The sequence below is a fragment of the Taeniopygia guttata genome, chromosome 2 (genome assembly GCF_048771995.1).
Source record: "Taeniopygia guttata chromosome 2, bTaeGut7.mat, whole genome shotgun sequence".
NCBI lineage: Eukaryota > Metazoa > Chordata > Aves > Passeriformes > Estrildidae > Taeniopygia > Taeniopygia guttata.
In genome coordinates, this window is record NC_133026.1 from 42,481,779 (window position 1) to 42,507,336 (window position 25,558).

The 25,558-nt window shown below is 42.2% G+C and overlaps 1 long non-coding RNA gene across 2 annotated transcripts; it reads left to right on the forward strand.

The window, feature by feature from the left end:
• Nucleotides 1-3,949: 3,949 nt before the first annotated feature.
• LOC115493706 (uncharacterized) lies at nucleotides 3,950-13,450 on the forward strand. Of its 2 annotated transcripts, XR_012054600.1 has the most exons (4): nucleotides 3,950-4,126; nucleotides 8,235-8,379; nucleotides 10,785-11,288; nucleotides 12,789-13,450. It is a non-coding gene; the product is annotated as an uncharacterized lncRNA (long non-coding RNA). The 2 variants fall into 2 exon arrangements; XR_012054601.1 differs by lacking the exon at nucleotides 8,235-8,379 and having other exon boundaries at nucleotides 3,955-4,126.
• Nucleotides 13,451-25,558: the final 12,108 nt, after the last annotated feature.

The following is a 25,558-nucleotide window of genomic DNA, read 5'->3' on the forward strand; positions in this document are numbered from 1 at the left end:
TCTGTAAGCATCTTTTCATAATCTACTCATTTTGGGAGTGAAGGCAATTTTCTCTTTTTGATGACAACACATTATTAAAGCTGATTTAATGATGATCTTGGGAGATCAGTTCAGTTATTTCTAGCACATGAAGACAAAGCCTTTCATTCCCCCTGATTGTCTGACTGTTGCATGTAATTTATTTCTTTTGTATTATTTCCATTCATGTGGCATATTTTTCTTCTCCCATCCAAATGTATTTAAGGCCCTTGGTCCAACTGCACTCAGGTGCATTGGTAAGTCACCTGAGTCTGCTCAGGTGACCATTTAAAATGACAAGTGAGCTAAACTGAATTTCCTCACGGAAAAACTTATTATTTTTATACAATCAAACATGAGCATTTTGAAATAGAAAGGAAAATGTCAACCAGTCTTACACCAGTGACTAAAATTTAATGTTTGGAAAGACAGCAAACCTGTCCTTCTATATCATCTACTTCTATAAAAATAGACATACAAGATTGTTTTCTTTCTGCACCATTTCCAAGAGCTAGGCTGTTGCACAAGCTGTTCTTCTTGTGACTATTATAGACACACTAAAATCAGGATAGCAGCATACGTGATATGGGCTGAAAAATCCCCCAACTGGTACAAAGTCCAGGACACTGCTCCAAAATCAGATGGACTAGAAACAAGATTCCCCTCCAGGCATGCCCAGTGGCTGTGTTTCATTGGTTCTTCTGCTTCAACCCAGGGGACCCACCTTAGGTCCACTACTTTATCTTCTTGTTTTCCTAAGCCTTCTTCTTTGGCTTTTCTTCAGTTTCTTGCTCAGCATGGTCCATCCTTTTATAATTCTCTTCTCCTGATCCTCCATCCCTTCCTCACTCCCAAGGCATACATGAAGCTGGATGCCATTTTCCCAGCCTGCAGCACACACACCTCTCCTCACCATCATTTTCTTTGCTGCAGCACCTTTTCCTTCTCCCCTTTCAAATATCCTTGTTCAAAGGCACTTAGTGTAACTAACTGTATTGATTTGCTTTGCTTGGACAGAATCTACCCCAGGTGTCCATTTAAAAATGACAAATGAGCTGGATTGCAAACAGTCTCAAGGAAAAATTTATTGCTTTTGCTGCCATTGAGCATGAATATGTGGAGTAAAAATACAATGACTGATATTGGCAGATTCTTATATGAGTACCAGTATCAATCAATAGCAAGTCTCTAGAAACGAAAGCATTATGGATATGAATAAAGTATTTGTTACAGACACATTTCTGCAATGCATTTATGGTATCATGTTTACACAGGACCCAAAGCAGATACTGCCCCATTTCCCTATAGGGTGACAGCAGCAACATCAGGAGAGGGGACGGATGATTACACATCCCAAGACACCATGGAACTGCATCTGTTCCTTGTATAATGCTCATACAGCATTGGATGCTGGAATATCAAGAGGCCTCCAAATACCCTCTGACAAGACAGGAAAGGGTGAAATAGGGAGAAAACTTTACGTAAAAAATGGAGGTAAGAAGACACTTGTGGCTACAAGAAGAGAAGTTGTTTTCTTGCATGGTACTTTGCCAGTTCATGGGAACAAGACTCATCCCTCATTTCTGTGTATTCTGTGCAAGATCCAATAAACAAGGAAGGATTCTCCTCTTTATCCTATGCTTTTTGCACAATTTGTGTTGCTTTTTGCATAGCCTTTTCCACCATTTGTGTTGTCAGCCAGGTTGGTGCAATGCCCTTCCACTCAGCTCATCGCTTCCATCAACCTTCCTGGATACTTTCCTCCTGGGACTTTTCCTCAGTGTTGACAAAGAGCCTCCATTCACAATTTCTGCTCCCAAAGACTTCCTACCTTTATGTTCACCTCTTCACCTGAGGATTAGCTGTGACAAATGACAATGCAGGCAGAGCTGTCTAAAGAATTTGGAGCCCTCTGGGCCAGCAGGAGTCAGGACATTAAAATTAGGCTGTTTTTGTGACTAACATGTTATTCCAAGACAAAAAGCACTTCTTCTACTTGGTTCAGACAAACATTCTACATATTATGCATCCCAAGCATTGCAACAAAGTTGCTGAAGGGTCTGGAGCACAAGTCCTGTGAGAAGCAGCTGAGGGAACTGCAGTTGTTTAACCTGGAGAAAAAGAGAGTGAGACCTTATCGTTCTCTAGAACTACCTGAAAGGAGGGTGTAGCCAGGTGGAGGTTGGTCTCTTCTCCCCAGGAACAAGTGATAGGACAAGAGGAAATGATCTCAGGTTGTGCTGGGGCAGGTTGAGATAGGATAATGGGAAAAATTACACCATTGAAAGGGCTATCAAGCTCTGGAACAGGCTGCATAGGGAAGTGATTAAATCACCATCTCTGGAGGTATTTAAAAAACCTGTAAATGTGGTGCTTAGGGACATGGTTTAGTGGTGGATGTGGCAGTGCTGGGTTAACAGTAGGACTCAATGATATTAAAGGTGTTTCCTAGCTGAGTGATGCTGTGATTATAATAGCATACCATGTGAATTGTCAAATTTAGGAAGAGAGCTCTCCAGGCTTTCAAGCAAGGAAGTCCACATGTGGACCCTACATTTAGAATAATGTTAGATGCAATTCTTTTCGGAGATCATGAACGCAGTCTTTTTTTTGTTTTGCACCATTGCAAAACTGATTTTTAATAGTCTTAAACATCTGCTGCCCTGTAGTTTTCTATCACTACTGACAAACACCACCACCACACGCCCATAAAGACCCCCATAAAGTAAATTCATAGCTATGGCATGAGAAAATCAGTTTGTGTAGTGCTCATACATTCTCATACATTGCTCATGAGATATTCTCATTGTTTTGAGTAATGGCTGGATACAGACATTGCCTTGTCTCTTTCACTGTTTCACTGATGGCTTCTTTGAAATTCCTTAGACAGCTATTTGTTGGTTTATGCTTTTATTCTTTTACTGGAACACTAAAGCTAATGATGTATCTTAGATTTAGTTTCTGAATCTTCTGCCTCATACATATGACTCTGTATTGTGGTAACACTTTTCTGGTCCACATCATCTTGGGAGGCCTTGAAACAAATAAAAATTTCATTCTGAAGCTGCAGCAAAATATTTTCTAATTTATTTATTTCCCTTCCTGAGGGCTTATAGCTTTATACCTTTGCCTCTCTTGTCCTAAGAATCAAGAGCTGCTTCAAAAAAAAAGCCCTCAGGAACAGCCTTCATCACATGGTTATGAGCCAGCATAAGTTGTAGGCACGTAATTAGGGCAGCAGATTGCTGGGGCAGCAGAAAAATACAGACCCTTTGTCTATTTTGCTATGCCCGAGTTTTAGCAAGCCAAACGAGCTGCCCTGGCAGGAGAGGATGTGTGCCAGCCACGCTGTGCTGCTGAAAGCATTGGTGCTTTCCAGGAGTAACAGTGGCTGCTCCCATTCCTTTCCTCCCTGCCCCTCAGCTGCAAGCCAAGTTCATGGAGCTTTTCAGAAAACTCTTCCCGTTTCTTTTTAGCCATGCCTGCGAATTTATATGTTATGTCCTGACTTATTTTAAGAGGCTGTCTGAAGACCCTCACTCATTTGCCTGCCGATTGCCACGACAAGGAACTCCCTTCCCCCACTGCAGATCCGGCTTGGAGAAGGCAACAGTGCCGGTGCAGCCGCTGTACCGTTACGTTCTGTTCCGAACGAGGCCCGGCAAGAACTTGGCAAGGAGTTGGCAAGGACTTGGCGAAGACCCAGCGTGGACCCAGCACAGAGTGACCTGCTGCAATTCCTGCTTCACTCTCCACTTTTAAGCCAAATGAACTGTTGGGGTGACTCTGGTGGTCTCTCACTGCAGACCCCTCATCTGCCTCGTTACCACCGTGACAGACGGAGATCAAGAACCCTCTCCCCAAGGACTGAGACTGTGAGTGGTGGGAGGGGGAATGACATGACCTGTTCTTCTCCAGTAACTTCAATAGACTTATTCGTCATCGTGTTTGTTCTGCCTGGATGAGCAATTTCAATAGGCATGTTCCCTCCTTTTTCCCTCTGTGGACTATAACTGGACCCCTGGGTTGGGCAGGACTTTGGAGACTCTCCCCAACACAACAAGACGGATCCCCATCGTCCGGACCACTGAGGACCTCGTCTGTGTTGGTAGCTATTCCCATCCCCCCTTCTCTCTCTCTCTCTCTCCTTTTTATTTCTTTTCTGACCCCACTATCTCATTTATTGTTTTTGGCCCTTAATAAAGGTGCATCTGTTGTGATTAAACTGATAGTCCCCTGCTGTTTGTCTTTTGCACTTTGAGATCGGCTAACGAACTATCACGACACCCCGCTATAAGCGGATCGTGACACTTATATATCCTGGTGTCATAAAACCAGACACAGGAATCTGACAAAGAAACACCATTCTCTTGCAAGAAATTCACTACTGGACTCAATAACATACACCACCTCCAGTGAATGGGGATAAATTTACAGAAACTACTCCTCAGGATTTAATCCTTTAAAAATTGCTGCATGAAAAACTGCTCGACATGGAAGATTTCTGTGCAATTGACAGCTCTAAACGAATGTTTCGCTTTCCACGGCTCAGAAGTAATTGCTGAAAAATTGCTGGTTCAGGAGAAGAGATTCACACCCTATGTTTTCAAAAAGTATCAAGTAGCTTTTGTAGCAACAGCTCTGTCACATTTTTGTGCTCTTCTAGGAATGGGTCAAATCAGCTGAATAATTCTAAAATTCCTACATTAAATCCTTTCCATTGCAACTCCATACAGGTCAGGTTATCTCTTTGAGTAGAACTGTGGATGGAAAAAGTTCTATTACAGCTCTTTCCAAGTTCACCTGCCAGTACTGTTATTCACTTGTTGCTTTGTTTCCCTAACTCTGAGCTAATATAACAAGTTCTTTTTCTGCTTTCCATTCACTAACATTAAACTGCAGTTTTTTGGGACCCTTCACTGGCTCAGAAATGCAACTGTAGCCATTAAAGTCAGTTGTATGGAACAAGAAGCCTGTGAGAGAAAACAAGCAGCACATGGAAGAGTAGAATGATCCCTATAATAGTGATTCTAACAACCATTCCTAATTTGCAGACTCACCCTTGTGTAGTTCCTGCTCGAAAATAGCCTGCACTAAGCAGCTTGTTTTCTCACTAACTGAACAAATACAGAGACACTTAATTAAATGCCTGATATGATTCCAACAGATTGAAAAGCTTTTTCTTATCCAGTATGGGGGTAGAGAACTTCTTGCTAAATGGAGTGCAATGCCAGGTTTGGTGGAGGGCATGACGTGCACATTGATTGAGATGTTCATACAGCCTTGATTGTGTCTCATTATCTTCATTCACTTTTGCAGCCACAAGTAAAATATAATCTCTCAAGGTAGTAATAGTAAATAATGCACCCAACATGAAAAATGCATCTAGTTTTTGGTATATCTGTGAATTTCCCTTTATTTTTTCATTCCTTTTCTCTCCATTCTGGTGCCTTGAGTGCTCATTCCCTGCAGAAGGGTGTATCACCCACACCATTTTAGCATTGACTGATGGCTTTGTGAACCTTCCAGGAAGTGCTTCAGGCGGGTTTGTGCCTTGACTCAGCCCTGGGTGAAAGTGAGTGCCAGCAACAATCTAACATCTACACGACAGAGGTCCTGCCTACAACTCCAGTCTGCTATGGTGGTCCTGAGCAGTCAGCCCTGCCTGCCAGGATTTGTTGTGCATGCACAGTAAAGCCAGACACTTTAAAGGCAGCTGCTGCATTGGCCAGCCCCTCATGAGAGTCCTGTCTCTGTCAAACACTGAAGTTACTTGCTTGGCTATATCAGTCCTATAAGCACAAAATAAGAAGGGTGATAGTTTCATATGGGTGCTTTGAAAGTTGGTGTCAGTTTGCCCAGGTGTTTGTTTCTTTGCCTCCCCCAGTCAGGTTTCCTAATGGTATCCTGTCCCACGATTCTTCCTCCAAAGCCAAATGCACTGTTTGGCCCCTCAGCATGGCAGTCATCCTGCACCGTCTTACCTGTCTTGCTTTGCTCCTCACTCAGGCTTCTTCAGCTCTTCCCACAGGTTTTGCTGTTCTGGTTTTCCTCCTTGGATAACTCATACATGTAAGACCTCTCTCCAAAGTGTTCCTACCTACCAGTTGTAGCAGATACCTTTAAACAAATTCAGGACCAAAAAAATCTCTCCTTAAAAAAAGCATATGCATACACTGAATAATCTGTGCCAACAGAGAGGCCACTCTTCTCTGATCTTCCCCAGTCATGGTCTGTCTAGAGAGGTCTCTGAGGGAGGGATTATCTCTGAAGTGGCAGAGGCATGGTGCCAAGAATGGTGGAGTCCTCATTTGGCCAGCGTACAGGGTAGAACTATGAATACATTAATCACCCTAAACCTGAAATGGGGCTCCATGAAACCACACATGCTTTTAGTCCAGCTGACTTCAATTAAGATCCACAAGCACAAAAGCTGACCTCCCTGGGGTCGCTTCACATCAGTGCAAACAATTATCATCCACAGAAAAACAGATCACTTCTCTGCAGTTCCCGATCTATTTTATTTGCCAAGAACAGATTAACTTCATTTCCCACTCTATATATACAGCTTTTTACATAAACCTGTATATGCAAGGTTTTACATGTGAGAGGCTGCTGGACAGGCATTTTCATTTTGACTTCTATCTGCTGAGCAAGGTTAGCTGTATTTTGGGAGTCTGTCTCTGCATACTTTAATACTGTATTTTTCAGTTTGCTTCTCTCTCTTCACACAGTAATTTAACCCCACTTTCACTTTCTAAGACTAATACAGAACTAACCAACAGATGTTCAAGATCAGACAGAAGGTGGATGTGCCTTCTTTTTAAGCATCAGTAGGAGCAGATGTCGATGAGAAGGCTATTGAGACAGGGCTACCACAAGTGGATAATTCCTCTGAAATACCCTCTCAATTGCTGCCATCTCAGGCCTTAGAGACTCCTTGAGCCAGATGTTACATCTGGTCTAATAGCGCCTCACGGACCTCTCTGCCTCTGAATGCATTTGATGGCTTTTTGGGCAAATGCTTGTGCAGACGGCAAACCCACAAGGTGCCTGTCTGTTTCTTAAAGGTTCAAATGGATCTCTAATGCCAGAAAGGAGCTGGTTTAAACAGCTTGGCTCTCACAGCAAGCTCTAGACTTGCATGGAGAAACATGTCCAACATTTTCTTTATTTAAATTATCTGAGACTTGCTTAATTCTTTCATAAATGCAGATGCTTATCCGGTTTTGTAACTGTTGGGGCTTTTTTAGGGTATACTTATGTTTGCCTAGTGTTTATAATAGAGTTATTAGTTTTAGTGTAGAGATGAAAAATGAAAACATGAATTGTTGTAATGTCATTGCTTTAAATTCTTAAGCCTGTGAAAGCCCAAGTAAGACTAGAAGTCTTTACACTAATAATTTGATATTGAACTTTAAACCCCCATCATGGATTATCTGAAGGAGCCTGGTCAGAGAACACCAGACTCCAACAGCATCACAGACAAAATCTTAGTGTGTGTATATGGCCTTCGCTGTGCGTGAAATGTCTTTTCATGGGGTGTATACAGCAGCAAAAAGAGCTTTATTGGAGTATGATGGGCTACAGAGGATTTTTGCTGGCTCCCTGCACAAGCTGGATTTCATCAGAACTAAACTGGTTCATAATCAGCTTAATTACATTGATCACTTTTACAGCCATACCTGGGCAGAGCTTTCTGACCCAAACATGAATTTCAAACTTCACATCTTTTTAGGAGTCTGACTGTCAGCACTTGCCCTGGGCCTGATCTGCGACCCACATGCCACCTCCTGCAGGTCCCTCTGACCACTCTTTCATGTTTCTAGCAGACTTTAATTCACACAAGGTGTATATTTGCGACACTTTTGGACAATAAAACATGTGATAAAACCATGTGGATTAGGGGCTCTCAGGGACAGAATTTAACAACCAACAAGAGTTAAAGTCTCAGCCTATACAGTCTGAGAAGCATATGATTCACTCTTGCATTAAATTATATACATTTGCATGAGTCTGCACAGACTTTTAGAACAACCTGATCTTATGAGGAAATTGCATCTGTTCCTGAGTATAGTTGTAAGAAAAATCTAGCAGGAGAACTAGACTGTTAGTGCCACCTCATCCTAGTAACAAATCAAAAAAAAAAAAAAATAGGGAAAGAAGGTTCAAACATTCAAGCAAACCCACAATGTTTCCATTCTGGTCTCTTGCAGAAAAGAGGCTTGCTGCCGTCACCTGGGAAGGGTGAAATATTAAGAAACATGACACCTACTTCTGTCATGTGTGCCTGCAGTGATCATCCACATTTATGCCACTATTCACCAAAGGTGACAGACTGGAAACTAAGGGACTGCTCAGGTGAGAAGTGCTCTCCTGAATTGCCAGACTCTCAGTGAAATACATTGAGTCAGACTCCAAGGCAGCTTGCAGAAATGAGGCCAGTGGCAGCTCTCCATTGCTGACACAATATGCATGTTTAATAAAGAAGCAAGTGGGAATAGAAGTAAAACAGCATGCCCAGGGCAAAGAAAAGCATGTTTGTGCTCAGCACATCAGACGGATCACCAAATAATAGTTCTGTGAAGATTTGACCTCTGTACTGCTGCCAAGGGCATGGAAATATGGTATTATGAGAAGCAGCTCTCATTAAGTACCTCATATTTCTATAAGACAAAAATGACAGAAAATGCACATCAAATTTGTGGCTCTCAGTTCTTTCAGCTGTTTTCGCTCCACTTCCCAACAATACCTGTCTCATCCCTTTTAAATAGAGACATCCCAATACACTTTCCAAGTCACTAGCAATTTTGCCTCGTTTAGCTATGGGTACATGAAACAGAAAATCCAGACATGAAAGAATGCAATATTTTTGAAAACTTCTGTTAGAGTTGTTTACAGTTACCCCTGTTTCCCAGAACTAATGCAGTTGATTTCTAGGAACTGACAGCCCACTGACAAACTGGTCTGTTGAGACCATGGGGTACTCATTCTTTTGAAGCTGAATTCTCTGTTGATTCAACTCTACTGATTTCATTGAATTCTGTAGCCATAAATTTTACAAAGCTAAACTTCACAGACAAAATTCTCCCATTCTTTGCAGATTTTTTTTCATACACAGAAGGTAACAGTAATTAGCTTATGCAACAAATTCAAATAACTCTTTTTCTTTACTGATAGTTAAAGTTGCTTCTGGATACATTCTCTCCCTAAGGCTGGAAATGAGACACAAAAGACAAATCTCATGTATTTTTCTTTTCACTCATAATAAAAATGACATTGAGGTCTCTTAATAAAATGAAAATTTCATTACTGACTCCTGCTTTCTGCAGAGATTTTTAGAATTCTCTTCACCTAAAAGCATTTTTAAAAATAAGTCTGCTGCTAGGAGGTGAAAATTTGTCAATAGGATTGGCATTTTTTCATCAAAATTTTCGTTCCAAATCAAAAATATCCTTTACAGCAAAAATGACATTAAATCAGCCCACAGACACAATGGTGAAAATGCAAGAATGGACTGAGTTTAACAGGAAAGACCAAAAGTGCTTCCCCAGCCCTCCCCTCACAATAGTTAATTGCCTGTTGGTCCCAGCATTGTTGTGGAAAATGGAAAGGGTCTGTGTCGATCCTCACTGAAAGTGACAATAACTGGATCTGGGTCTCTCATGCCATGGAAGAGAGCTTTTAACAGGCATTATTTTTGGAAAAAAGGATAAAACACCTGCCAGCTGCTTAGCTTCAAAGGGTGATTTTCCTTTGCCAGTTCCCAGAAAACACCTTGGTATCCATTTAGGGGAAATGAGGACAAGCTGCCTATCCTGAATGGAACAAGGTGGCTCTCTGTGACACAAAGATAGTCTCTCCCCTCCTGGAGACAAACAGGAACTAAGATTTACTCCTTTGTATTTTCCTCTCTGTTTTCTGTGGCTGTGGTTTCTGAGGAGGATGTTGTGGATTTGCATGTTTGGAGGCACTTCTCTGTCTCCATGCACAATCTAAAGAGCCACAGGGACTAGCTGATGGCTCTGCTCTTCATCAGGAGATAAATGTGTGGGAGACACCTATTTTCTCTGCTAGATCTGGACTTCTACCCTTAACTACTGACTGAGTAAGGACAGTAAACATTTCACCACAGTATCTTGTCTCTGGGTGCAGGTAGCAAGGAAATAGCTATGGCAAAACCTCATTTCCTTCCCAGGGTTTGTGGTCAAGGCTCTTGGGTTAGGCTGGTTTTGTCAGTTAATCCCACCCTGAAAGGCAATATAATGTGGTCTGAACAAAGAGGAAAAAACACCTATTTTAAAAAAAGTGAACAAGATTTTGTCTCCTAAAAAATACAAGCATTTCTTCCCAGGGTCTCTTTATGAATGCATTAGCTTTATACCTAGACCTTCAGTATGAGACTACATGCAGCCAGGACAGAGCTGTGCCTCTGTGGACACGTGGGGGACCAGTTATTTCATAGTCTTCATGAATCAGAAGAAGGTTTTAAAATGGTAGCTCCAGCTTGCTTAGAATACAGCCAAGCTATCCACAACACTGCCTGCATTGTGACCTGCCAGGCTGAGGATGGAAATGGGGGGAGAAAAAAGGTTAATGCATTCAAGGGGGGAAGAACAAACATAGGTAGGATGGTGAGCCAAGCTAAGAAACACAAAGATTTTGCTTTTTTCCAGGTAGTTTCCTTGCTGGTTTTAGAATGCTATTTAGACTGAGATGTTGGGGTCAGTTTGAAAAAAACAAATTTCTTTATTTATTCCCAACAGGTGAAAGATCTGCCATGTCTTGCATTGAACCACCGGCGAGCTCTAATTCATCTGGTGAAACCTGCTCTCAGATACACAAGTACTGAGAAACTCATGAGATCATATTCAGATACAAAAAGGATCCCAGAACATTTTCCCACAGCTCTTGGAAGCTTCTGTTCATTTCAAGCCAGTGGCACTTTAAATGGCCTACCCCTTCTAGGAAGAAAGAGAAGATTTAAATCAGAACAGGACCTGTTATGCAATACAACATTGCATTAGCACAAACACAACTACTTAAGGTTTGGCAGCTTGTGATTAATACCAAGCCTAGTCCACCTCCCAAGAAAGATAATTTCCAATTGATTTCTATGGATTTTGGCTCAGGCCCACACTGCACATGCTGTGGATTGTTCTTCTCATCCTAGGCTCTCAGAAGTAGTAAACAAATAGGAATGAACTCAGAAGGGGAAGAAGTGTCCCAGTTTCTCCCTATTTTTGCATGGACCAATTCTATGGGACTAGGTAACTTCCTGGTATCCTTTAATTTGAGGTCTTTTTTACAGTTTTGAGAGTAGCACTGTGACACATTTGAAACATCCATTCTCTCATGGCCAGCTGGCTTAGTAACCATAATAACCTTGTTCCACTGAAGTGCAGTAAAAATATATAAAAGCTGCAATTTCTCTGATTCCAGGCTCCTACTGTGAAAATAGCAAAAAGACCAAAGTCTTTTGTAGTGGAAAAAAAAAAAAAAAGTAGCTAAATTTTAAATTTTCTGTGTTGCTGCTGCTCACTGAAATTTCCTTCTGACAGCAGTTCAATGGTAACAGAATTGAGCAATATGCTCCACAGGAAAAGATAACAAAGAATCGATGTCTAAACAATTTCAGGATCATCTCTGAATTTGATGTCCAGCAGATTAGTTTATATCATAATGGTTCCTTGGTCCTATTTTAAGCATCTTAGAGAAGGACACTTTGTAACCCAGTCAAAATGCTTCCTTATCAACAGAAATCAATATCCAACAAGACAGCAATGGCCTCTCCCAAATTTTGTTAATGCTCACTACAGGAGCACTTAAAATATTAATCCCAGGGAACCCACTGCAAAATTGAGCAAGTTTTAAATAATCCAGCATGGTAAAAGGATCTTCTAACAATTCATTAAGAAAAAATAAGATTACCTTTTCCTGGGAAGAGCCTGGAAAAAGGAGATTGCTGGTTCTTCCTTCGTTCACACAGACTAACTAGTTCTGGGTGGCTGTGCCTGTTTGACTTGGTCTTGAGACAAGGCAACTCTCAACACCTCTTGGAAATATAAGAGAATAGTTCATATATATCTCATATGTATATGCACACATACACACACACACACATATAAATATATATATATATGTGTGTGTGTGTGTGTGTGTGTGTGTGTGTGTCTGTTCTTCACAGACATATATATATTCCTGTGTGCATCGGGTATCCTCACCTGTGTTTGTGGAGTAGGGCTCCTAGGACAGTGATGTGCTTGATTCCATGCATGGCACATAAATCTTCATTGTAGTGGCTGGACATATTAACATATTAACAGTACAGCTACAGACACCTTAAATGATGGCCAATACTGAGAAGCAGATACTGACAAGCTGAGTATTGCACACTGCTCTCTTGGATTGAATCATCATTGACTTGATTTCATCCTTCATTATACTCATTCTTCTTAACATTTTGCTGAAGTCCACTTTGCTTCTACTTACATCTTTCTGATCCTTACATTAGTGACCCTCATCAGCTGGTGGATTTTTTGATTCAGAGCACCTCCAGCTACCTCTGTTACACTCTGCAAATCTGCATTCTAACTTACCTCTATTCTCATTTCCCTGAGGTTCATTCCATGCACCCCTCTTGCCCAGCTATCCATAACGGTAGCTGGACCTGCAACACCCTAGTGCAGTTGTGTTCCTACTTTCCAGGACCTTGTATCCAATAGAGCAAAGCACAATGTCTTTAAAATCCTCCCTCTCTTTTTCTAAAGCACCTGAGTGGGGCACCAGCTGACTGTCAGACAGTTTCCCAGTCTCAACAAAAGCCAATACAGGAAAGAAAAATGAAGCGAACTGGAAGAGAGGGATCTGTCTGAGCCAAGCGTAAAGAAGCTCACAGCAGCTTGAAGAAGAATGGAAGAAATTATCTGCTTTGTTGATGCAGCAGACCAAAAACTATTCATCTTGCACGGCCTTTGCACAGAAAAGTGTTCAGAAGGGGAATGCTTCTCATTCCTCTCCCTCTCTAAACCAGAACGGATGGGGCATTCTTCTGCAAACATTGCAGGAATAAAAATGGAATTCTCCTGTCCTGATCAGCCAAGTACATTTTTATCTGTGGTGGCAGAAAAAATTTAATGCTGGAAAAAGTATTGCACAAACTGCAGCTTAGGGGGCTTCATAATCACTCTTGTTTATTGCCGATTGTTTTAAAGGATCTGGTGGATCACTGGAATCACTGATGGGATGGGGAATAAAAGGGATGATTGTGTCACATGCTTGAGACATAAAAGGTACATAGATTTACCTACCTGATGTTCCAGGATAGGCACTGAGTAATTTTGTGCTGCCTAATTTAGAAACAGACTCTGGTCTCTTTTCTCAATTGCAAGGGTGATTAAATTCTGAGCTAATTAAACTGCATAGTAATTACTTTGCTTGTTTTAATGTGTCCTCTACAAATGGTACCATTGTATTTGTCATACTGGTGAGTGCTTATAAAATGCTTCTCTTTTTTGCTGCTGCTGTTCAGAGGGAACTCCTGGGGGCTCCAAAACTTGCATCTGTTGTTGCTTAGACACATTTCTGCTGGGAGCCAGATGACCCTGGGCAGCAAAGAAGCTGCAAGCACCAATCAGGAATGGAGAAGCTCCCAAAAAACTTGAAGAAAGGAACTCAGTGACCAAATAAAATTCTCCTGCTCAGCTGGTGAATCTGGAAACAGCAAGAGAAGAATATTGTCTCCAGGAGGAGGGAACTGTGCGTGTCCTGGTGGAAGGTCAGCTTGTGCCTTTGGCTGCCTGGCCCATGCAGCTGCAGGGTTCATGTGGGGTTGTTTGGATGGCTCCACTGGCTGTCACACCCTGTACCTGGGGCAGGGTGTCTGAGCAAGGAGGACCACACCTTGTCCCTGTCTTCCTTGCCATCTTTGACCCAGCTGATGACCACAGGGCTGGGAGGGCAGAGGGGAAGAATACCAGCCATTTTCAGTGGTCACCCCCTGTGTCCTCTCACAGGGAAGTGAGTAAGAGTGTTTTCACACTCTCCTTGCTTATATCTTTGCTTGCATTTCCTCTGCGAGTCATCCCACACAAAACCAGCTCTTCCTTGCCAACACCACCCTGCCTTCAGTGGGAGCTTGAGTGGAAATGGAGTAACAATCCACATTTGGGTTATACCTGTGGGAAAACAACTTCACCCTCATATGAGTTTGGTTATAACCACATTTTCATATTAGCAAGCTATTTAAATCATAAAAGAAAATATCTCTTTTCTGCTCAGCTGTGGTATCTTAGGCTGTATTCCAGCCAAGGAGTGCCTGATAAAGACTCTGTATTTTTCCATTAATTAAGATGCTTTAATTAACTGGGACAGCTAATTTGAATTAGTTCTAGGAATAGGTATAGCCCTCAAGAGAGCAAAGAACAATGGCTGCAGTTAATTCAGAATAGATGAGGGAAAGCTCTGCTTTAGGAGAGGCATTCAACCCAGTAGACAAAGGCATCACTGGATGCACAGCTGGTCATTTAAATGCACTGGGTTTTGTTTTATTTTATTTTTTTTTTACAGGCAGTGCTTGTTTGTCTTTTCAGGAGTTACAGTCACTGGGTTTTTTTTCCCATGATGTGATCACCGCTAGGTTTTTGGCCTGGACAAAAAAGGCAGTTTTGGCAACACTGTATTGCCTTCATATGACACAAGAACTAGAAAGAGCACCCAGGCTGGCACACTGCATTTTCCCCAACCTTGAGACATGAGCAGTTCTTTCCATTACTGCCTTTTCTTCACCATACTGAGGGAACTTGTATGAAAAACCAACACTCTGATGGCACATACTGGGCTCACCCAGCTTGTTAAACCAGGGAGCAGGGGTGGAAGACGAGATCAGATGCCTCTGATGGAGCAGGAGATCCAGGGCTAATTCCATAGATGATTCCTGATTAAGAATGGGCAAAGAGCCTTTCCAAAGAGGCAAGCTGGACTAGGCATACAGAAAACCATCAGAGATATTTGCTTTCTTGCTTGCACAAGCACAATTCTCTTGGGAACAGAGGTGAGAGGGGAAAACAAAGTGCAAATTTTGATCAGCCATTGTGATTATTCGAGCAATAGCTTTGCATTTGAAACTCCCTGGCAGGGAGAACTTGTTCTGCAGAACAGGTAGGTCTGTCTGCAGGTGCAGACAAATCTATAGATGATTGTTCTCTACACTGAAACATGCCAATAGGCTGGACTGTAGAAGGACTTTGATGCTAGATACTAAAAAGAAAGTGTTCACTCTAGAGTGAAATGTTCTAGCTAACCAAAAACTGCCACAGCCAGGATAGAGTCCTCATCACTGGACAGGTGTGCAGATAGCAGCAGCCTCCAAGCTCAACAAAAAAACCACTATTTTAGAAATAGCAGCTACTTCTCCTCCTTGTACAAACAGCTGCATTGGACATTGTTGAAAAGGCCAGAACATATTTGCTTCTTTCCTACCCTGACATGAATCCTTCACATCAGATATGATTCAGGATCCCAAGCCAATTACTTGGATTTCTTGAGATTCTTTTTTTTTTTCCTAGGAAATACCACTTTGAGGTCAACAAACACATCATCCTGTCCTAACAGAAGCATAGGTTTTGCAGGACACATGTGTAAAACATAAGACAGCAAATTAAAATATTTTTAAGGCTTCTGCAGATCAGTTGATCCAGTTTTCTCTAGGACCACATCAGAACAAGAACATGAAAATATTCTTGCAAAAGTCTCCATGGGTATAATCACCCTAGATTCAAACAAGGGCATTGCATTCCCCACTTTTCACCCTGCAAAATATTGTAAACTCCTATTAACCCTAAGTGGGGTACCTCACTCACTACCTGAAGGACCCCAAACAGCTGGCCAAAATCAATATGGGACTGACAGTTTTCAACAGATTTTTCAGTTAATAATTTTCCCAGAAAATCTGGGTTTGGATGTTTCTTTGCTGATGGGGGGTAGCATTTTTAGCTCTTTTGTTTAAAATTAGTAATCTATTTTAAAAACCTGATTGCTACTAAGTACATCAGGAAGGCTCCTTCAAGTAAACAATTAAACAATTACAATGGAAATATTAAAATAAGGTTTCTGTGATATGATGGGATTGATTTAAGAGGGTTACAGGAAGCTGGAGCCTGCTGTTCTGTGACAAATGATTTCCCTGAGAAGACTCAGTAAGGGAAACATAATCACATAATTGAATTGATCTTGAAATATCACTAGCTCCTGGGTTTGGAAATCAGCAGCTCCCAGTGACCTTGTATTTAACATGTTTATTCATGAACCGGGAAGAAAAAAGGTAAACACAGAAAGGATAAACCAGTAGACAAGAAGGGCAATGTCAGGCTTGTTTAGCCCATGGGGAACTCAAATGGAAAGAGATCTGATTAGGGAAGTGAATCAGGATGTTACAGGCTACCTCAGAAAACAAGTCTAATGAGTCATTTAAGGGCAGGACAGAATGGAAACCTGCAGAAAGATAGAAGCAAGACAAGCAGAAGGCAAAACAGAACTTATTGAAGTGAACTGGGGTTACATCAGAAGTACACTTGGTGCCCATCTGACCCTAAGAGCTCTAGAAGCCCTTTGCTTCTCAAACACTGCTGCACTCAAACATCAGCTCGATCACCAAAACAGAAAAATCAAGAGTGAAAAGTGCAAACTGTGCTTCCTCACCCTCTTCATCTTGAAGAATATGTTGCTTATGGCACACCATCACAGACTGTCCCCTGAAGGCACTGGTAACACCAGTTAGCCTTTTTGACAAGTCTCATAGTGGTAAGCAGGTAGGAAAATCTGTTTCTCTCCATGAAAACCAGTGTACTTGGAGCCCAAGAGACTGGCAGTGGCTGTGGATCCAGGAAGGATTGATTTCATTCAGGAGTGAACATGAGGACCAGGAAAAGCCAGGATCCTGTTCCCTAGGAGACAGAAAATTGTGCCCACAAGATGAGCAAAACCAGGAAGTCTACATGGTGGAAACCTTGGGCTTGAAATCCATGGCCAGAACTGAATGGGCAGCTCTTGCACTCCAAGCAGCTACAAAATCTTTGTTCAGTGCTAAATAAGAGGGTGTTCATCAGGACATGGGCTGGAGGAAGCACCAACTTCTCCCATGTAAGGCAAAATGAGGAGATGGTCAAAGAGGCAGCCTTCTCAAGCAGCAGCTTTTCAGCTTTCCAGTTTTCCATCTCCATCTCTGCCTCCCTGTGCAAAAGCGCCGCTGGCAAACAAATGTAGACCAGGTTAGAGGTACTCACGGTTTTCCAGCATCCTCCTTAATGGAGGATGGGGAGAAGCTGCTGTCCCAGCTATGTACAGCCGGTAGGAAAATCCAGAGACGGACACAATGAGTGAGGGCTCCCCGATTTGGCTTTTCCTGCCAACGGTGCCCAGCCTTCCAGGCTCCTCATATTCCCCGTGGAGCGAGAGTGGCACCTGGTGGTAACATCACCCTTGCACTAGCCAGACGGAATTTTCTTATTACTATTTTTTTTTTGAGTGCTTGGTAGAGAGAAAATGACAGAGTAGCATTTGGTATAAAGCAGTCGTGAATAACTAGATCACTCACAACCACTGGCTGCAATTAGTCCTGTAACTCATTATTTTCTAACGCACCTTGTCATTCAAGTAGTGCCAATTCACAACAGTTTTTGCAACACACCCACTGCACAAGCCTCCCTGCCCACTCATAATGCTCCTGTGAGTGGAAAGAAAGGAATGAGGACGTGTCCTAGCTTGCTGAAAACATGTTTTACTTTTTTTTTCCCTGGCTTCTTAAAAAAAATCAGGGCTTTCTATGCAGGCAGAAATAAAATAAGTCTGTTTCCAATCAGCTACCAAATGCACATCCCTAGAGATACTCAGGGCCACATGTGCCTTGGAAGAAAATATTGTTATTCTCCTTCTGTCTGTCATTGAGACATTCTGTGCCTCAGCAGGACATGACTTCTGTATATCCCTGCACTCTGCAAACCCTGTGAATAATAGATGTGCTCTGAGGCAGAACTTCTGCCAAGGCTGCTCCTGACATTGTTAACTTGTCTGGCAAGCTGAATTTTTGGTGCAGAAGAGCTCTTTCTGAGAGATGAACAGAAAAAACAAGCCCATACAAAGCACTGAACCTAAGACAACCTGTTTCCATTGAATTCATATCTTGTGGCTGAGTGGGTTTTGTATGACTGAAGAGTGAGTGCTTCATTGGAAATCAGATTCTGATGGATTGTCTGTCTCTTTACTTCTGACAAACAAAGTCCTATTGGAAGTTTTTATGTAGCTGGGCCCCTCTCTCTCTCCTGGGCAATGTCTTTGCTGTCTAAGAGCAGCTTACTCAAACTGCTGCCTCTCCCTGCTTGAGACTTATTTTTTCCCTAGCTGCACCTTTCCTAGAATTCACAGGAACACAACAACTCAAAGATCAGTACCTGTCTGCAGGCTTGGTAGGAGTTGCCCAATGTGTTCAGCAGTCACCAGGGGATGAAGTGAAGGATGCACACACTGGTGTGGGCACACAGTGCGACAGCAGGAGCTGCATTTCCTTAGGAAAACAGACTACAAGGCCCGGGACTGCATGAAACAAAATCCATCTCTCTGTCGCTGTTGTTCTGCAAAGAAATTATAATAGCAAAGATGAGGCAATAATACAGCAACTGCCACAGCACAGAAGCTGCCAGGGCTGGCTTTCTTTTGTGCCAGGGTCACCTTCCCAAGCACCGTAACTGCACTCAGAGAGGGATATCCACCTGTCTGGCACTGCTCCAGCACAGGTAGCAACCAGAGAAAAGGTGACTTTATGTGAACACTGTTATCATTTTCATGAAACCTGGGACCTGCAGGTACAGCCTGAGGACAGCTTTTTTAACATGAAAGACACTCAAGATAACAGAAATGGCACATGATATTATCTTGGATGTATCCCAGAAGGTTTTTCTGGTGAAGAAAACAACAAAGTGGCAGCACCCTTCCCACCAGCAAGATTTTTCTCCTGTTCTACTTCAGGGGTTGCATCCCTGATGCAAAGGCAGAGGTTGTGGAAGAAAGAGCAAAATTAGGGGAGAGAGGTGGTAGGCAGAGTGCTCCATCACTGGGAACAAGTGCTAAGAATACAGTCAACAATGCAGAAGTGCAGGATGAAAAGAAAAATAGCTTTGAGAGACAGAGGATTTATTCTTTCTTGTTTCTCCTTGAGATGTGCCCATATATGGCAGAGGAGCATTGATATTCTTGCCCCAACATCTCCAGAGATACAGAGCTTGCTGCTTTCTTTTCCTCTTGGTTTTGCTTTGTATCATTGTCATCATCAAATCATAGAATGGTTTGGGCTGGACAAGACCTAAAAGATCCTCTACTTCCAATCCCCTGTCATAAGCAGGGACACCTTCCTCTACACCAGGTTGCTCCAAGCCCCATCCAACCTGGCGTTGAACAAAGTCAGTGATGGGGCATCCACAACTTCTCTAAACAACCTGTTCCAGTGCCTCACCACCCTGGCAGTAAAGAATTTCCTACTAATTTCTCATCCAAACCTAACTCTAACTTAAATCCCCTTTGTTCTGTCACTACGTGCCCTTGGTATAAAATTTCTCTCCATCGTTCTTGTCAACTCTCTCCAGGTACTTGAAGACCACAATAAGGTCACCACAGACTATTCTCATCTCCAGGCTGAACAATCCAAATTCTTTTAGCATTTTCTCACGCACGGAGGTGCTCCATTCCTCTAATCACCTTAGTGGTCCTTCTCTGATCTTTCTCCAACAAGTGAGGAAGGGAGGAAAATACTGCCAACCCCATAACCCCAGACAAGCAGCTAAGCTGGACTAGGTCTTGTCACCAGTTCAAAGACCAGCTTACACAGAGGAGCAGAGCAATGGCAAGCCACAGCGTGAGCTCAAACTGCTGTTGTCCCACTAATGCAATGCTCAGAGTCAACCTATTTTTCTGACACACAGGGATTTTTCTGGTTTAGCTTATGCCATGCTAAAATGAGTTTAAAACAAATGAAAAAACAGTGATGCCTTTATTCCACAACAAAAGCATCCACACAGGCCACCAGCCCAGCAGAAGGACTGAATTGGATTTACCAGTAATTGTTACATTTCTGCCCAGAATCACTCAGTGGGGATCTGTACTGTGTTTTGTGAGGTCTGTGTAGAACTATGAGGAACAGTACAACCAGGGCCTGTTTTGACATCCATGTCACATGCTACTGAAACTGTTCTAGCACTGCTCATACAGAGAAATACTACTGCCTTTCTCCATCCCAACATCTCATAGTTGCCCTCAGAGTTCAAGAAGTCCAGTGATGTTGCTTCTGGGAAAGGATGTGGCTATGAGACACATTCCTGCATCATGGCTGGAGCCATGTGATGTCATCTGCAGGCTGAAGGTTTGCAGCACAGAAATGGTTACAGACATGGCAGTACAAAAGGAGAAGTATCAACTTTGTGTGAAATTCACTGCAGGGTTCAACTGTAAAGCCATAGGGTTAATGCAGGACTGGAAAATACCATCTGGAACTGGCTTTATATCTTTTCTGTGCTGGAAGAGAATAAAAGGAGAAATAAACAAAAGTGGCCTCAAACTACAGAAAGTAAAAGGATTGGAATAAAGCAAATTAACATTAACCTGTAAATAATACTAAGTATTAAAGACAATTAAAAAAAAAAAAAAACTAAACCAGAAGCACATTGTAAAAATAAACATTAAATAGCAAAGTTGCCAAAAGATAGCAGGATACAGCCTTTTCATCAACTGGTCTGCATTTGATAGTTATAACTTCCATGGGAAAAAAGGCTCAAGTACTTGACAGACTTGAGAGAAATCCTATTTGGTATTTGGGGAGAAACAAGTCCCTGCCAGAAGCAGATGGCAATGTGAACTTACCCTCTGGAAGGAACAATCACTTCTGCAGTGGGAGAAGATAATGCACACTTAGACAACAGGACACAGAAACATCACACTGACAAATCCTCTTGACACAGCAAACTAAGAGATTTCATTATCAAGAGGTTGTGAAAATCTCCTGTAACCATTTGTGTCGTATCAATAGAGAATTGCTATCATTCAGAAGAGCTTTACAATGAGGGAAGTTAAACACTAGGTCCTAGGAAGAAAAGACAGATTTGGAATGTATGTCCACAAAGATGATCAGGGTCAACCTCTTTTCTGACACACAGGAATTTCTCTGTTGTTCCCACTATTAAGTTGTTCCCACTGTACATTCATGCACAAGATAAAAACACTAACACTGTGTGCCAGGTACAGTCTCTACAGTACAACACAGCATTTTTCTTTTGATACAAGATGTATTTGGGAAGATTTATGAACCAGTTGCTGAAGTCACACATGCAAGTACCTGTAGACCCCAGATGGCACTGACCACATGGTGACATCTCAGAACCACACCGAGTGTGCAGCAGCCAGGGAGAGCTGAGGGCTGCCCCAGGATGGGCCCAAAACTCACACTGGCATTGGGCAGAACCACAAAAAAAACAAAACAAAACAAAAACAAACAAACAAACAAAAAAAAGCAGGCAGATACATGCACAGGCCCAGGTGTTTTAATAGTTCCTCTCCTAAATGACTGCACTATTTGTGGGAACATGTGAGAACAGAATTGCAAAATGAATGATGGCTATTCCTCCTGGTTGTCAGTGGGGCCAAGCCAGAATACACATGGGTTAGTGGCTATTCTGTCAAGCAGGGAAGGGAAAGAGGCTGAGTTTCTGCAGGACAGCATAGTCCCCATATTGTAGGGAAGGAACAAGCATAGCAACATCATGACACCTTGTAAAATCATTTTCATTCATTTGCATGTACATGAAATCTCTGCAGACCCCCAGACCTTGCACACTGTATTAAGAAAATACCACCAGCTGTAACCATCTCACAGCTAAAAGCTATCATTTTGATGAAATACTAATTGCAGAGCACATCCTACTAGGGCTCCTCAGAGAGGAGTGAAAAGCTGTGGGGAGGATTGCACACGCAGTTCATTTGCATCAGTTGTCCTTATTATTCCTCCAGGTTCTCTTTTCTTTCTTCAATATCAATTATAGCTCATGCTGTGACAACCATGGGGTGTAAAGGGAGTGATGGGGAGGCATGTTGAGTGACTGGCAGACATTTCAGGAGGCTTAACTTACCCCACTGCATCTCATTTTTCCCCCTAATTCCTTATTTTTTCCTAATTTTCTTTTTCTCCCCCTCCAAAACCTCCATAGGATATATATGCTCAGGAATATATTGCATCTAGGCAAAAAACCTGATGGAAACAAATTAATGCTTTCTTTGCATAAATAACCCTGTTGATCTCCTCCACAGACAATGCACAAACAGCTGTGGATATCCAGAGCTTTCGCCCATGTTTGGGAAGGTCCCGAACGGGAGGCATACTCCTGACTGCTTACTCTGTGCAGGTTTTGTAGAGACATGCAAGGGGAAACAATGCTCCCAAATTGTTTGGGGCTTCAAACAGGTTAACACAGGTCTCATGTCAGCTGCTCTGGAGAGCACCTAGGACTGACTTAAGTCAAAACCCCCCCCCACCCCCAGGATTTAATTTAACACACTCCTCTCTCGGAGGGTTAATTTTCACCTGAAAAGGTCACGAAGCAGCAGACGTGTGAAATCTGGTAGCACCACCAAAGCCTGTCAGGTTTCTACTCAAATTCCTACAGGAAAGGTTCTCCTCCCTGTTTTTTGGTTTCCAAGTAAAGTCTGCACATAGTGCCCAAGTATTTCCCTATGCACATACAGCCATTTGGTCATAATTTGGACATACATCAGCAGAAAGACTTGCAGAGCTTTCACTCCAGAGCAAATTCATTTTCCTCCCATGCTGCCTTGCCGTCAGACTGACCAGCTGGGAAGAAATGGATTTCAGAAGTGCAAATGAATTGAATCGGTTTCAGAAAAATAATCACCATAGATCTAAGGTTTACCTAGGTAGTTCAAATAGCACCTGAGTTAGCATCATGTTATGTCTAGACACCATGCATACCAAAACCATGCTCCTGGAAGCATTGGCTCAGTTTGTTGGTAAGCGAATAGGCTTGGTATTCAGTACAGACTGCAGAAAATGGAAACCTCGAAATATTTTAATTTAAAAAGGCCTTTTTTAACGATGGAATATTTGGAATTGCAAGTGGCAGTGTTTTACACTGATTATCTTTCCATAAATTTGAGGGTAATTTTTTTAGCTGCCTTTGCTAAGAGAGGTTTTTTGGTGTACAAACCCAGCCATGAGATCAGGGGCTCTGTCTCCTCATTTGTCAATCATCTGACTAACCTCATAACACTGAAGTCTTGATTTGAACAGCATGGAAAGGAACAAAAGCTTTAGGAGAAAAGCTTGTTTTCTCCTTGTTCAACATCGACATGATTTTGAATGAAAAATCATCACAAGTGTTGTTGAAACTGAGTGTTGATAAAAAGAATGGCTTTGTTTAAGCAAATGTCAAAAGTTTCAGAAGCAAGTGACTTCATATAAAATCGGGAAAGCTGGACAGAACAAATATAGATCCAAACCAATATGGTTAATCCTACGTTCTCCCTTTATTGTTTATAAGATGGCAGTTTATATACACTCAATATAGTTTACAATTGTGAGCACACTCTCATTGGCAAGCAAACATTGTTTGTCTTTGTCTTAAGGTGGTTAAAGTTTCACACTGCAGACCTATACTAACTCACACCCAGAAAGCCCATTACACTGTGCTTACACCTTTCTAACATAATTTCTAATTGCACCACAGACTCATTTCTAGTTGCATATCTGAGGCCTATGCCAGGGTAGCTCAACCTTCACTCTAAGAATAAATCGTGTCCTCTGTCTCTCAGAAATTCTGCTACAAGTTTCAATAACTTAAAAAGTGTTACAAAAGGCTGGTTGGGATTTTTTTTTTTAGAAAGTAATTTTGAGATTTAAGAGTAACAATTGTTACATGCTTCACTGAAACCTCTATAAAATTTTTTTCTGTTTAGAAAGAAATGTCCACCTCAGCTCACAAGGGACAGCTCATATAAAGCCCAAACGTGTAGTGCAGCAAGCATGTAGGCTGGAAAACCTGCTCACCAGCAGGATTAGTCCCTTGAGCTTTACAGAACCCTCTGAAAGCTTCCCTCATGGGATCCCTGCTGTCTCACAGCCATCCTCTTGACTCTCCTTGAGATCAGCAGAAATGTAGATATCTTTGAAACCCCTTGCTTTCTGGTTGAAATTAGGCAACAGTCCAGAAGCTGATGGAAGATGAGAGAGAGACACTTCTCATGGTTTGCATGTCCTTAGGGAAAAGGGACTAAAAGCACATACCAGAAGCAGGTTTTCAAAAGACAGGCTTGGCTACCAGTTGTTGTAAGGAGTGAGGGAGTTTTGCTATATATTCCTATGACCTGTGTAATCCCTCACATTTTACAATACTTGGTTCTTACATACGAAAAATAATTCCTAAAAATAGAAAGGTACTAGTCAGGAAGGATCAGAATCATTTATATCATCTTATGTGCTTCATGATGAATCTGTCTTCCCAATGCCTGTGCTGGGAAAACTAAAGCAGGGACTCAAATGGAGTACTGAACACATCATTGAAGGAAGGAGCTACTTTCCTTCTATATTGCAGGATGGGGATGTGCCCAGAGAGGCCAGGCACTGTGCTGCCAGGGAAGCTGTGCTAAATCTTGCAGCAGCTGCCTCTGCTCAGGAAACCAGCTTTCACTTTACCTGCACTAATGAGTGGTATCTCACCATTAATGCTTACACTACTGCTAATTGCAGCCTTCCTTGGCTGTGTTATACATATGTATGTATTGCTTCTGCAGCCAGCAGCAAGGGCTCCTCCTGTCCCATTCCAGCATTGCTTTTGTCAGGGAGGGAGAAGTGCCTCCGTGCATGATTGTGCAGCTCTGCCTGCCCATAGACCAGCATCTTTTCACTTTTTACCTTTGCACATTCCAATCTTACTCTGCTCTGAGCATTCCCAGCTGGGAAAAGCTGCTCTACTTTGCTTCTCATGTAATGTCTTTACAAATCGTCATTGTTTGTCTCAGAGGTGGCCAGGATGCTCTTTTCGGTTCCAGGGGCTGCAGGGCCTGCTCGCTCACAGCCTATTCCTCCCCAGAGAGGATGCTGCTCAGGAAGCAGCTGAGACGCTGGAACAGGCAGCTTTTCTAAGTGTTAGTGCATACTGTGCTACTGATCGGGCTTTCCCTGAGCTGTTCCTTGTGAGCTGAGGTGGACGTTTCCTTCTAAACAGAAAAATCCTACATAGGGATTATAATGAAGCATGTAGCAATGTAGCAATACTCTTACATTCTTCTAAAAGAGAGCCAACCAGCTTTTCATAACACTTTTTAAATGATTGGAACCGTCGATATTCTAAAAAAAAAAAAAAAAAAAAAAAAAAGTGAAAGTTTTCTCATAAAACTTGGGTTCTTTTCCATGCTGTTCAAACCGAGATTTCAATGGTACAAGTTAAGACTGAACCCCCAAGCTCACGGCCTGTGCCCCGCCGCCCTGAGA